General features: G+C 38.2%; 1 protein-coding gene across 1 annotated transcript in view; it reads left to right on the forward strand.

The window, feature by feature from the left end:
• UTRN (utrophin) overlaps window positions 1–14107 on the forward strand; it is a 541342-nt gene that overhangs the window by 9836 nt on the left and 517399 nt on the right. The window lies entirely within an intron of this gene.

Genomic DNA, 14107 nt, shown 5'->3' on the forward strand with positions numbered 1-14107 from the left:
CATAAGGCTGGTAGCTGAATACAGGTGTGTGATGAGAGAGTGACAGCCAGGAACCAGGGACTGAGGGGAGGAGGTCCCGGGATCTCCTCTTGCAATCTGGGTGTAGGTCAGTGGCCTACTGTAACAAGGTATAAAGTACATCATGGAAATGGGATAGGTTTGAGGAAGAAATTACCTCAGAATGTGGCCATATGCTAGAGAGGAGAACTAAGTCAGGGGGAATATAGCGAATGATGATTGAGAGACACAGAAAGTGAGTGATGTTACCCCCGGAGAGGAGGGGTGAGCAGGGCTAAGGAAACACCAGCAAGAATAATACAAGAGCTGATTGAGTGATGTCACACCCGCAGAGGAGCAATGAATGAAACACTGCTGAGAGAGAACGGATGTGCACTGAGGCACCTCTTTAATTGTGACTACCCTATAAACATATCCATCTAGCCATTAATATCTATGCAGGAGGAGAAAGTGTGTCCACACTTAACAGACAATGCTGTAAAATTTGCATGTGCTGGGATCCTGTGGTCACTTATGCCCACACCTAAGAGCTAGCCAGGGTAGAGAAAAGTGCAAGCAAGAAGGTGCATTACCCACCAGACAGTGCGCTCCACTTATTTTTAGACAACAATAAATCCAGCTGAATCTGTCTCTTCCATTTTTGCATAAAATGTCTCTGTATTTGGGAAGGGGGTTGACGGCAAAGGGGAGAGAAAAAAGAGACAGAAATAATAATAAGTAAAAAAGTAAGTTTCTCTTGAATAAAGAGCGTGATATACTGGACGGTTTTTGAGGCACTGTTGAAGCAGCAAACATTTATTTACAGTGACTTGACTCCGTAAATTGCTTTATAAGCCATGGTTCATTTTTGCTGTGTAATAACATTTTCTAATTAAACCCTCCCTCTCTCTTATATTTTTGGCTGTTTTCTCTGTTGCAAATCCTTTTACTTCTGAGAATTGTAGCCAAGATTGGCCACCTGTGATTTCTATTCCTCCCACTTGTCTCATTATCTTGATAGAATCCAGTGTGAGAGTAACTCTATTACAGAGACTTTTCTCTACAATGCTGGCCCTATGCCATGCATTCTCTTACTTGTCATTGAGGATATGCTTCAAGGAAAGCTGTTCACTTCTCTGCATTTATGTATGATACCGGAATGGATACCCAAACGTTGAATGTGTTTATATTCAGATCTGTTTTAAATTTGAAGGAAAACAGTTTGGTTTTCAAATCAGGTTTAGGGGATCAACTTGCTGTTGTGTGGCCAAATTTGCAACACAAGTATAGTAAAGCTTAAAAAGAAACACCTATTAAGAGCATAAAAAAGAATGAGTTATTTAGGTGCTAGATAATAAAATAACCTTAGCAAAAGTGTAATAAAGGTTTAAACACTGTGACATTGTGAGGGAAACCAACCAAACCACTGAGAAAGTCTTACATAAATAACATACACTCTTTTCCATATATTAGGTGGCACTAGACTCTTAAATATACATGTTGTTTGTTAGTATTAGATCTATAAAAAAACAATAAGCTAGAGGGTGCCCTAGTAGTGTAGTATATTTAGTGAATAGATAAAGGTTAATAGAATTTTAAGTAGCCTGTGCCATTAGAAATAATTGTGCAGGCTTATCTGTAAAGACTACGTTCTGTATTCACAAATGTGGAGCTCCTGGTAGTGGTATAGGCTCCTCTGGGCAACCTACATATAGAAATAAAGCCAGATCTGAAAGTAAATTGTGTAAAAGTGTGTACAAGCGAATCGACAAATCGTTGAAATGTTGCATCGGGAGAAATTTTCTGTAGTGTGTATCAGGCACGGGCTGGCAAAGTTCAGCCTGGGGGGCGCACAGACGGCCGCGTCATCACATGACAGGCGATGCGGCCGCGTCATTGATGACGCGGCCGCTTCGCGTGTCATGTGACGCAGCCACATCGCGTGTCATGTGACGCGGCCGCATCTCGTGTCATGTGACGCGGCCATATCGCATGTCTTGTGATATTCATGAAATATTGTATTCAAGGGGGGGCGGCCGGCCCGAACATCTGTCAGACTGAGCGGCCCGGGGGACCGATGCCCCCCTGCCTTCCGGCCCAGCCCGCCCCTGGTGTGTATTCAGCCTTAGGCATAAAAGGATGGCTGTTATACTTTACGATCCTTATACAGGTCTGGATCTGTTCTGTATATCTCACACATACTATATTTTTTGTTATTGTGGAGATCAAAAATTCCATTGCAACATTTAAAACGTTTAGTTGGTATAAACCTTCCCAATGTTCAAGTTTACATGCAAGTATCTATTCTCCATTATACAGTATATCGGAAGGGAGGTGAGCATGTATTAGAAACACTCACATGTATCAGACAAAGTCAGAATGGCTTTGCTTGAATAACTTACTTTCTAATCCTGTGCCAGAAGCACTAGCCCTCTGTTGCGGACAACGGCCAAGGGTTAGAGGACTGTGAGGTCTAATTATACTGATCTCCAATTTCACTAACTTTATTGTTCCTTCATGTCACCAGTAGGTTGTTGAACCTATCATGTCTGATTACCAAACATAATGTTCTGATAACTAGATTGAGAGATAGAAGTGTTACTGACTGTTTGTTCATACTTATCTATTGCTAAATCTCAAAACTATTTTTACAATGTCAGTGACATTATTCTAGATATCGCATTGTCCAATTGTCTCATGTTTTCTTGTCATGTGTACATCAGCTTGGCAGAGAGATAAATCTAATATCCTTCTAGTTATCTGTGTTACAACAGGCAGGAAAGTCAAGTAAAGATTTTCCTGATAATATGGTCATTTTAAACCAATATATGTTCTAAAGTATTTCTTGAAACAATTCCGCAATTGTTAAACCATAAGCACGTGGGAAGTTGACTGTTTTATTTCTGAATTTTCATGGCTCTTTCATGCAGTGTATTTCTGTTTGTCCTGGGTCCTAGTAGAATTAGGCCGTCCTGTTTTCATACAGTGATCATGGGGATCCATAAGTTTTATAGCGACCTGTAGTTTCAATGCAGATTTCACGTGGTTAACCGCATGAACCTGGTGAACATCAACATACAAACAAGCCTTAGTGCTTATAAATTGTTACTTTTTCATTATTGGTAAACAGAATAAAGATCACTCTAATAGCTGCTTCAGCAGTCTGCAAGCATTTTACCATTTCAAAAAAAAATATAAAGCTATTTTCTCCTAAACAACAGCTTTTTTAAAAGTGTCCTGGTTGATGATCCTTACTGTTTTCTTACTATTTTTTATGAGGCAGTTTTCAAATAAAACTATACTTAAGGATGTGATGTTGTATTACAGTTTGTTTTAAGAGTTAGGTTAATCTTATAAGAATATTGGTATCCTAACGAGGGGTTACTTGTTTTTTGGTCTTCCTTTATTTATTCTGAGTATATGAATAACCAAAGTGATGTCCAGCTCTGTGGCTGTGAATCTGTCACACGTTCTATCTACTATTAAAGTATTTCACAAATTTCTCTGATACCTATTTAATCATTTTCAGAGAAGACATGAATAACCCATACCTGCCTACTGTCCCGGAATTCCCGGGAGGCTCCCGAATTTCGAGGAGTCCTCACAGACTCCTGGAAGAGTAGGCAAAACTTCCCGAAATTTGGCGAAATTCACGGCAGTGAATGGAGGGGGCGGGGCTTAATTGTGACATTACGTTCCACCCTGTCAATTCAATGCTGTGAATTTCGGCTTTTTTATAGTGGAGGCGGGGCTATGGCGACGCGAAATGTCCCCGCGCCCTCCTCCTACCCCATGTCACATGACTTCTCCTCCGGATCTCCCCCGGGGAGAAATCTTGAAAGTGGGCATGTATGGAATAACCTCATATTATGTTTGAGCTCCGCAAGATATTAGAGATGGCCTGAAAGCCAGAAAAGGTTTCAGTATAAAAGAATATGAGTTTGTGTTTGAGTAAACATGGATTACACATCGATGTTAGAAAACATATTTCTAATCCATGTGTACAATCTGTTTTTATTTATTTATTTTTTAAAATAGTTTTGTTTGTTTTCAAATGGGCTTTACCAAAGGCGGAAATATTGTTTGAGCTCTCTTAGTCTGTCTGTATTTCACACATATGCAATAAACAGGCCCTGCTCACTTCTGTCACATGACTCTTCCTGAAAGTATTACATGATGCTGTGAACAGCTGTCAGTAAAGGCAAACACACCCAAATGACCTAAAAGTAACTTAGTGATGTCAGTTGGGTCTGATTATAGCTTTAGGTTGCCTATTATGATGCAATGTACAGTCTGGTTTGGTGCCTTAGTTTATAAAAGAATAAAGTTATTACAGAGGGTTGTTTTAGGACTTAAGAGGAAATAAAAACCTAAATAGGTCTACGATTAAATGTTTGTCAAAATAAAATTCTGATTATGAATATGTGGTCTTTTTCAATAAAGTAAACCTTTATGCTTACATTTCTACTCTGTTCCAGAGCCCTATCATATGGCATTAGGCCAACTCCTATATTTCATTTAAACACCTCATATATTTTGCATAAAAATTTGCCTAGAATTTGTTATTTTTGACTGTAGGCAAATGCAGCATTGGGAAAACTGCACTATTCTGGCACACGGGCACCTAGCATGACAATTAGTGCACTTTAATTTAATTTTAAAACATATATTTTCTCATTTATTAATAGTATTTGAAACTAAGGTTATATTGTGAAGTTACCAAACATTGCAAAAGTAATATTGAAATTTCAACAAAGTTAAAAGTTGTGTCAAGCCCATAGGATATTAAAGGATAATTGTCTCACTAAATAATCCCATTTAGATCTCCAGGACTCTCCCAATTCTCTTCTTGTTAATGCAGCACTGTTCTGTCTTTCTATGTTGTGTTCCTTCAGATATGTCTATGTAAATTACTAGCAGGCTTGTTCCGTTTGTAAATGTAATGTTAAACTCTCATTATATTTTCTCTTTACTCATCTTGTCTACTTCATATTTAACTGTCACTAAATGTAACTGTTAAAAAAAAAGTCCCCCATTGGAATTTTAAACCAACGATCCTAATGGACAGTTTTTTGGAAGATATGTAATAAATTACGGGAACCGTTTTAGGAGCAGAAGTTGGTTAGAAGCTTATGGATGCTTTATAGAATATTAATTAGTCCCCTGATGATTGAACGAGCTGCCAATATTTTGAAATTTACATTATATGTAGGTGAAAACGTGGGCACTTTCATTTGATTTTCTTCTAACTTGTAATTTTGCATCTTACAGTTTTAACATTTCTGTTTTTACCTGGTTGTTTTTGTTCTTAAATTCGATTTCCTTGCTGTCACTGCCTTCACTCTTGTAATTAATCCATTTGCACATATATAAATATATAACCTGTTGATGATGATGATATATAACCTGTTGGCATGGCATCCTTGATTAGGATACTCAGAGTTAGCTGAGTGTGTAGCGTCTGCTAACACGTGGCACTGGCAGTTACCCAGATCTCAAAACAATGAGTACAGTAGGCTCTCTCTGAATGGATGTTTTCTGAGCCAGAATGTCTTTGCATGAGGCCCTCAGAGTGCAGAGGCAGTTCAACCAGATCAGGCTTACAAAGCTTAGAGAACAACATAACTGTCCTTGAGAGTGTGGCCGATCACCCTTTGTTTCTATAACCCTTGCTTGGTATCCAAACCACCCTTCCCCAGTCAGCAGGTTTCCATGCAGCCTCAAATGTATTGATGACAGCTAAGTTAGGCTTAAATACAAGCTTGTAGCATTCAGAAATATAAATGTAAACATTTCCACTATGTTGAAGAAGTTAAGCTACTTGCAAATTCAAATGTGAAACATCAACTAATAAATGTTTTAAAACTGTTAGAAATAGAACTGGGCAACCTAAGCTGTTGTTAATTCTCAGCAGTTTCAAAATTTAAACAGCGGTTGAATTGTACATAACTAATAGAAAGTAAACCCAGACAAATTTAATAGAGGTATCGGTGACTACAAATCAGTTTAGCTGACCACAGCCAATTTAGTAGAGATCGTGCTCCAAATGAATTGAATTAATACCTCCATAAACATAATTCTATTGAGCAGGTTAATCTATTAGTCCAACATTCAGACAAATAAATTCCATCAGTCTAAGCACCACCAGTATCATAACCAATAACTGTGGGTTTAACGTTACGTCTCCCCCCCCCCTCTACTGATTCTATGAATGGAACCACTTATAAAGATCAAATAGTTACAGTAATGTTGCCAGGCCAGGTGATAATAAATTGTGAATGGGACTCCTTTTAATCACCAACAAGGATCAAATATTGACAGTATAGGCAAAAAATGATAAATTGCAGAAAGGTTTAATACCCTTAGAATTTAATACAACGCACACCAAGGATAACTAAGAAGATATTAAAGAAAAAATAGGAACTATGAATGTACCTTTTAATCATCCTATTCAGTCACAGTCAAGAAACCAATTTAATAAGCTCACTTCTAATATTGACCAATGTACTCATTCACTGAATATAACACTTACTGTGTTTTCTTATCCACCCACTAATATTAATGACATTCTAAGAGAACACATTCTCCCAAAACCTCATCACCTTTGTATAATAATTCATTAGTTTGCAGTAAATAATCATTGTGAAGATACTGGGTTTTCTGGCCCAATTATACCCACTTCATTCTGGCTGGCCACCCACGGGTGCCTTCCTAGGCCAGGGAAGCCTACCCAGTACCTTCTAAGGTTCTTATTAGTCACTCATGCAAATTCTGTTAGAAAGTAAAGCAATACATTTATTGTAATAAAAACAATCACTAGATTATTATGTACACACATTAAATAAATGCTTAGCTTAAGGAGCTAGTCACCTGGATGTCCTGACTTAAAGACCCATGGAGTACTTCTCTTAGTTGCAGCTGTAGTCCATTGGTAGAGAACTCAAAACCAGCTACACTGCACCTTGAATCGAATCTTGCGAATCTGCACCCATGAATCAAATTGCAGAATGAATATCCCCCATCCTGGAGTTTCTCTTTATATCTAGGGTCAACTTTCCATAGTGCTTTTCCATCCCTGGGCAAACTCCTGGGCCTCTCCTTGATAAACATTGGTGAGTCATGGACTAGAGGGGTTGGAGAGGGGAGTGGAGATGAGATGTACTTCCACAGAACATCCCTCTCAAGATTGTAGACCAAACATCTGGTGTAGTCTTGTGAGATCAATGGATACTAATTAGCCTTCCCCCTCACCAGTATCTTGCAACCTGATCCATACCCATAACCCCCCTGGCTTCACTTTAAGGACAATGGATAACAACCTCACTGCCACATAAATAATATACAATAACCAATATACATATGTATTTACAGTGAGCTACAATGTCCCCTTATCCACATGTAATTAGACACTGCAGTTGTACTCTGTTAAACCAGGGAACAAAAACAAGGGCTATAAAAAGTACTTGCTATAATCCACATTATGTGAGAAACGAGGGAGAGGTTGGTTAGGGTGATATTAATACTTTGTTTCACCACAATCATTTTTAGACCAGCATTTCTCCAGAAAACTTATTTTAGATAAAAAAAAGATGGTGCATAGGGGTAAACAATCCACCTCAAATAAACATATTGATAGCAAAAAGTTAATGTTGTTAGTTTATTAGTTTATTTTGTCATTTATTTATACTGTAAGTATTATAGATGCCATTAGATTACTTTTAGTTAGTTATTATTGTCAACCATAGGACTAAATACAGGTAGTGTTTCCTTGTTATGATTTAGTTTCCCACAAGTGCTAGTTGAAGGGGACTTATATCAAAGCCTAGCACAGAAGCACTTTCCTTGGATGTGGTTAACCTGAGCTGTTGGTGGGGCAGCCATTAAATGTCCACAGCCTGTACAGCCATACAGTCATTGCTACTATTGTAAGTGCAATTGTAACTTTTTGTTTCAATCTATCAAAATAAACACTTCATCTATTAAACTTTGTCTAGCGCTCTCCACTAGTGAAACAATCACTGTACACCGAAATGGAGAAGGAGCACATTATTATTCAGTCAAACAGCACGATTAAGCACCTATCACATGGTGTGTCAACTGCACCGCTCAAGCCTAACCGTGACACATTTCCATTAATTCCAGTGATCGAGCTCGTCTCCCACAGTTCAGGAGTTCTGCCATTTTTCTACAATAAATGTGATCCATCTGTATGTAAGTGAGCATGTGCATATATATCTACACACACACACCTATTAATAAATTAAATGCCACATTCATCTAACTTGTGCCTGGGAGCAGAATCTAAATAGATAGACAGCACTCACAGAACTTGTGAGCAGTAGTGAATTTATTCACAAAACAATAGTACATTTCACGCTGGGTCTAAGGCCTATTTGTCAAGATGTGATGGTAAATGGCATATAAATATACAATGGAAGTGTTTAAGAGAAGGATACCGTCAGTTTTGTGCAGGTGAGGGAAGCAGGTGCAGGAGCCCTGGGCACAGACTAGAGAGGGAGTGCAATATCACATTCAAAAAAAGATCAGTCAGAGGAAAAAGTAGAATTAAACAAATAGAAATATAATTAAAAAGTCACTATAGGGATTGTAGAAAACAATGGAGTTTGACAGTGTGATTGTACAATGAATACACAAATGACATAAAAGAGGCACTCACAGGACTTAAGTATGTAAACAAAAGTGAAAAATGTAATCAACATTTCAAGCAAACCCTGAAAATTATATATATATATATATATATATATATATATATATATATATATATATATATATACACACACACACACACACAGTAATGCAGTGTTAAAGATAAGCGCTGACAACTGTCTTTTTTGGTGTGTGTGTGTGTATATATATATATATATATATATATATATATATATATATATATATAAATAATTTAGTACATACACTTTGAGAAAGGTGCTACAGAGGCACCGAAATGGTCGTTGCGTTCTTATTTGACATACACTATCATGAGCTATGTTCCATCTTTTCCATCTCAACATGAGTATACTATTGATATGCTGCTAATCTGTTTTATTTGACTTGGTGCTGTGGGTGTTACAATGGAACGATTCTGATATTCTGATATATACATATACACATTTATGCTTTACCATATTGAGAAACTACAGATGTTGGGAGGGAACCAATTCAGCGCGAGGTGCCACTGAATGTCAGCTCGATGTTCAGATAAGCCTATTGCCAGCCATTCTGGTAGGAATCTCTGCTCCATCTTTCTACGCACCTCTATGGGGTGCTACAGAAAGTGAGCGGAGATTTCTGCCACAACATCGGCATGATGTGTCTCTGTCGTCTTCCCGGAGACATCTTGTGCCAAATTGAATCTCCCCCTTTGAGTGATATAACATAGGATTGATGATGAACATTGATCAGTGTCCAATGATTTACTGTTTGCAGCAGGATGCCTAGCAACCATCACTAATTCACCTCTGAATTTGTTTCTACAATGCAGTTAGATTGAATAAAGAGGCTTGGTAAGCACATGGTGCTCATATTACATTTAGAAATTCATTGCTGAGTGCTTCAGTTTACCGTTGGTGACAATATGATTGAAAATGAATAACAATCTGTAGAACATTAACATTGCCATAGTCTGACTGTGTAGGAAAAGGACAACACTTAGTAGAGAGTGGCATGTTGCAAGCCATGCTTGTTTTTCAGTTGGCGATGGCTGAACTTAAAGGGATATACACACGTTCTGGAAGTTTAAATTATTTTATTTTTCTTTAGGCGTTCAGAAAAAAACGTACGGGTCTAAGAAGAGCCTTATTTGTTATAGATTTGCCTTTATTACAATGAATATGTCAGCCATCACAACCTGCCTGTCGGTGCTGGCAATGCAAACTACAATGCAGAAATAAAATAATGTCATGTTCTACACATTCATCGCAATGATAAGCAGTGCCAGGAAGATTTACAGTTATATGATAGATGAGATAATTTGTAAACTCTTTCTTCCAAGAGCAATTCTATTAAATGCCTATAGTGTGTGTTAGTTGGACATACTTATAAGGAAATTGGAAATATTATCCACATTATTATCTCCCGTGAAACAGTGCCGCCAAAGGGCATTTTATCATGTAAATGGGCAATATTAGCATGGTATTTGGTTTTAATAATATTTACATAACAAAACATCTGTTATGTGTGGAATAAAACATACTTTACTCAGCATAAAGGAGGAAATTCGATTCCCCCCAAAGTACCGCTGCGCTAAAACTATTACTGTTATTACGGTAATAGTGCGTGTAATTACCGTAATTACGGTAGTTCTAACGCTAGCTTTTTGCTCACAGCTCCCCGAGCTGCCAGTTGAAAGCCGGGTTAATATTACCCTAATAACTGTAATATCCATAACGCGGTACTTCGGGGGGAAGTACCCAAAGTCAAAAGCCAGCGTTAGAACTACTGTAATAACGGTAATTATGAGCACTATTACCGTAATAATGGTAATAGTTTTAGCACAGCGATTCTTCAGGGGGAATTGAATTTCCCCCCAAAGAGTTATATAAATATAGTTTTCAAAATAAGTGCATAGCACTGCGTCCTGGGTAAAATAGATAATGCTGACCTGACAATTACGCATGTGCCTGTAAATAGTTAAGAGGAATTTTACAGATGATTTTAAACCTACTATTAAAATGTGTAAGAAGGAGAGATATGATAAAATAGTGGAAATACTTGCTAAGCACATGTGAAGTGGAATTAACCTCCACCGTTGTGGATAACCACTTGCTTAATGCTTTGCTCTTCGTTGTCAAGCTCCACTGTGTATGTAACTATGTTTTATTCCAATTTGAGGATATGGTTACACTGTTACATAACTATTACCACTTTGTGAATTTTAATACATACAGTGGGTGTGAGCTGTGACTTTCAGTAAAGCTGGGTACACACATACGCAATCGTACATCAGATGCGATTTCTGTAACGATTTTACCAAAGACTGAAAGTCCCGATGAGCATGCCGATTCATGTGTACACACGTATTCGATTTACCGTCAGATCTGAGATCTGCATCTCTCATAATCATCTGCAGCATGCTGCAAAGATTGTGACTCTGTACACACTCTACAGATATACAGAGGAACTATCGGTAGAAGTGTTGGACAGCCGGTCGTGAGTGCATACACTCTTCCATATATGCCCGACATCGTTCCATCGTTGATTGTGATTTCTAAAATCATATCAAACGATGTGATGTGTATTGGTATGATAAACCGTGATTGTGGCAGGGTACACACTAATGCAATATCTAACCAAACGGTCGTTTATCATGTGATCTGCACAATAATTGCATAGGTGTGTACCCAACTTAAATATATGCTTGAATTAGACAGAGGCCTAATGAATCAAGGGGGAAACTAGTTTTTATTACAAATAAAGGTGCATTGACAAATTGTTTGTTTTATCGCTGACTCATAGCTGATTTCATATTGTATGCCTCATTCATACTTGTCAACAGTCCTGATTTTTAGTAAATGAAGCATGGTATACCAGTAAGGGGAATGCCCTTAGCTTGAATTGGACAGAGCACTTCAGTATGTGGGGTGTGGCTTGTTTTGTCCTGATCTTCCAATTGAGGATGTTTACAGGTATGCTACTCTCTATATTGGCAAGTGTAGTGGGTATTTGCAGGAATCCCCCGTCTAGACCAGATATACTGATTAAAATATCATGTATTGTTCTTTATAACATTGCATAAGCCATACCTCCCAACTGTCCTGATTTAGGTGTGACAATACCAATTTGAGGTTGAAGTTATGTCCTTGCTTCCTATGGTGAGTGATAACAACAACATGATGAGTGAGTTCAGTAAGGTGCCTGCTATGTGCACAAGCTTTGAAGCATGTTTTTGGGATTGGGGTTAGCCATAGCGATTTAGAGGCGCTAAACACACCCATTGTGATGTATCCAGCAAACATGATTGCTCGACTTGGGTCATAGAACCTTTTTTTGCGATTACCTGTCCATGAAATTCCATGCATGTCCCCTGATTTCTATATTTTGTTATGTTTTTGTTCTATTTTATTTTATCATCATTTAAAGTTATCAAAATAACATAATTGGTGGTTTTATTAAAATCTGGTATACTGTTTACAGAGCAGAACAGCACATTGTACTGGTGGATTTCCTGGTGTGTTCTGCCAATGTGAAAACAATTGAATGTTGTAATTCAGGTCAGTGAAGATTCCAATTCATCTAACCATTGTACAGTGAGCAGTGGAAACACCCAGCTGTTGTATGGGGGAGGAGAAGATACGTAAACTTGTAAAGGACAACATAAAAAAAATGCTTTCAGGAACGTCTTGTGGATCTTCTTCTAATGAAAGAGAACACTGTGCTCAGGATCTGGTCTGCTGTTTATTACTTTGTTCTTCTCATAACGCATGAAGTGTCTATTTATCACACTCTATTAGCACCAAACAGAATATTATGGTCCATAATCCTAAGAGCTTTTAAGATTTGACTTGGTACAAGAAAAAGTGTTTGTGTGCATTGGGTCATGAAGAAAAGAAAGTGTTTATACACTAAATTTAAACTTGCACATAATCACTAAATGGCAGTGTTTAACAACACAAAAACAGCAATGTTATTGGTACAAAAAGTTGCTACTTAGAGTAAACATTTAAAGGACACTGGCATTTATTTTTATACATTAAACTAGTAGATATAACACCTGAAAAAATGAGTTGCTAAATTGCAAAGTGCTGCATAACAAAGGCCCCTTACCCACTGGCGGCATTAATGATGCTTTACTAACGTTTTGTAACTACTAGTACAAGTGCTGGTTCCCACCACATGTCAACCTTGATTGCATTTGAGAATCGGTGCCACTGTAATTTTCCTAACGCAAGTGGGTAACCAGCCTGCCCCCATTTAATCGATCTAGTGAGAATTAGACAAGTAAAGACATCGGTTTGCTATGGGTTTCTGCACACTTATTTTTTGTTAGTAAATAATCCCCATTACGGAAGTGGAAAAATGGAGGCCTGCAATGCATATTACATTTTGTGACATCAACGCCTATTTACATGTAACGTATGGAGCTTGTCTGTTATAATAACGGCATCGGTGAAGGTGTAAATTGTACATATTCTGAAGGGATACGTGCGTGTCGGTTTTTTTTTTCCCATGGCAAAAATTTAATTTCATTATGTGGGATGATATATTTAAATGAGGCTCAAGGGGTTCAGAGGGGGAGTTTCGGGAATGTTCCCTTGTTTGCACCTTACTCCCTGCAAAAGGTGGTGTAAAAGTGTTGGGTGTATCGTACATGTTGATAAGATTCAAATGAAGTTCAAGGACTTGTTTTTTCCACAGTCTCAGAGGTGGCGGAAACCAGTTCTATACTTTCAGTGGGATGTCTTTTGCACATTGCAGGCACAACTTATCTGGGAAGTTGAATTTCTAGACACGTTTTTAATTCAAACATTCAAATGTACGGTAATAAATACGGTCCTGAATTTCCTTCACTACCATGATTAGTTTTTGTAAAAAATCATGCTAAATTAAGCTGTATTTTAGGAGCAGATCTGAAGTTGACGGGCATGGTCCTCAAAAGGGGCACCGAAAGGAGGGGCAGGAGAGGGTACAAAGTACCCAGGTCTTACCTGTGGGCCCAGCACTAGTGATTATGGTGGAGGCAGATGGGACTCCAGCCCCATCTGCCCATCCATGGCCCCTGCAGCTGAATTATGATCAAGGGAAACCGACTGCACTAACCAATAGATTTTTATAGGTCTGCGCTGTTACACCCTTGCAGTTGTGCGTAGCACCAGCTTGTCATAGGGCCCATTTTTGCCCTTTAGGAGAGATACAGAATACATTAATATATAATCTCCTTTTGGGCTTATAATTCCAATATTGCTTAATTGTTGTTTTTAATGCAGAACTCCATGAAACATTTTTGCTGACACAAACCTGTATGTCACAGAGTTCACGGGTAATCTTAGGATCCCCTGAATCTGCCTGATTTGGCACAACTCAACCCAAGGGCGCAGAGTCTAACAGAACAAGTGGTCTTCACCAGGAACCCCCCTTGAGAAAGTAACAGGCAGAT

Source organism: Mixophyes fleayi, chromosome 3, assembly GCF_038048845.1.
Source record: "Mixophyes fleayi isolate aMixFle1 chromosome 3, aMixFle1.hap1, whole genome shotgun sequence".
Taxonomy (NCBI): Eukaryota; Metazoa; Chordata; class Amphibia; order Anura; family Limnodynastidae; genus Mixophyes; species Mixophyes fleayi.